The following is an 857-nucleotide window of genomic DNA, read 5'->3' as shown; positions in this document are numbered from 1 at the left end:
GTCCCGAGAGCGGAGAGCGCAGCTCGGAAACAACCAGCGATTCCCGCCTAAAGCGGTCTCAACCCGTGGGTCGCGACCCTTTCGGCGGTGAACGACCTTTTCACAGGAGTCGCCTAAGAGCATCCTGCAGATCAGATATTTCCATGGCGATTCATAACAGCAGCAACATGACAGTTATGAAGTAGCAACGAAAACAATTCTATGGTTGCGTCACAACATGAGGAACTGTGTTTAAAGGGCCGGAAGGTTGAGAACCGCTGGACGGAGCCCATTCCCTCTTCACGCCGCAGCTCAGGCGTCGGAGGCCCCCGCGCATCGGGCCGCTGAGAGGAGGGGCCTCGCGGCGACGAGCTGTGCCCGGCGTCAGCGTCGGCGCCGACAGCTCACGGGGGACGAGACCCGGTCTACACGGGGGCAGCCACGCTCCCGGGGCGCAGAGGCTGAAGGGCGCTCAGCACCGGGCCCCGCCGCGCCCCCCGCCTACCTCCCTCCTCGCCCACCGCGCGCCCGGCCGGAAGCCCCGACCACCGAGAGGCCGCCTAGAGCAGAACCGGAAGTCCAGGGGCGGGGCCCGGTCCGACTTCCGGCCGCGGGTGCGGGACGCCTTGCGGGCTTTGTCGCTGGTCCTGCGAGGTGGGCGGCCCCGGTTCGCTGCGGGGCACCGGGTGAGTGGCGCGCTCGGGCCGCGGGCGGGGCGGAGGCGGCGTTTCGCATAGGCCCCGGAGCCTGGCCTCGGGAACGGGTTCTGGGTGTTGACCCGGGTCGTTTGGGTGTCCAACCCACTTGATAAGGATGGCAGGGGGTGGGGGTAGGTACGAGAAAGGAGGTTGGATGGGGGGGTTCCATGTTTCCTTTCG

The 857-nt window shown here is 67.1% G+C and overlaps 2 protein-coding genes across 2 annotated transcripts in view; one reads left to right on the top strand and one right to left on the bottom strand.

Moving 5' to 3' along the window:
- Positions 1–857, bottom strand: part of CCDC166 (coiled-coil domain containing 166) — a 15,136-nt gene that overhangs the window by 1,276 nt on the left and 13,003 nt on the right. The window lies entirely within an intron of this gene.
- ZNF623 (zinc finger protein 623) overlaps positions 591–857 on the top strand; it is a 7,382-nt gene continuing 7,115 nt past the window's right edge. The window contains exon 1 of the mRNA XM_014450049.2: positions 591–665. The gene's annotated coding sequence lies outside the window, so the exon portion shown is untranslated. The remainder of the gene's footprint in view (positions 666–857) is intronic.

The sequence above is a fragment of the Myotis lucifugus genome, unplaced genomic scaffold (genome assembly GCF_000147115.1).
Source record: "Myotis lucifugus unplaced genomic scaffold, Myoluc2.0 scaffold_1679, whole genome shotgun sequence".
In the NCBI taxonomy this organism is placed as follows: Eukaryota; Metazoa; Chordata; class Mammalia; order Chiroptera; family Vespertilionidae; genus Myotis; species Myotis lucifugus.
Note: the sequence above shows the minus strand (reverse complement) of the source record. Positions and strands in the feature narration are given on the sequence as shown.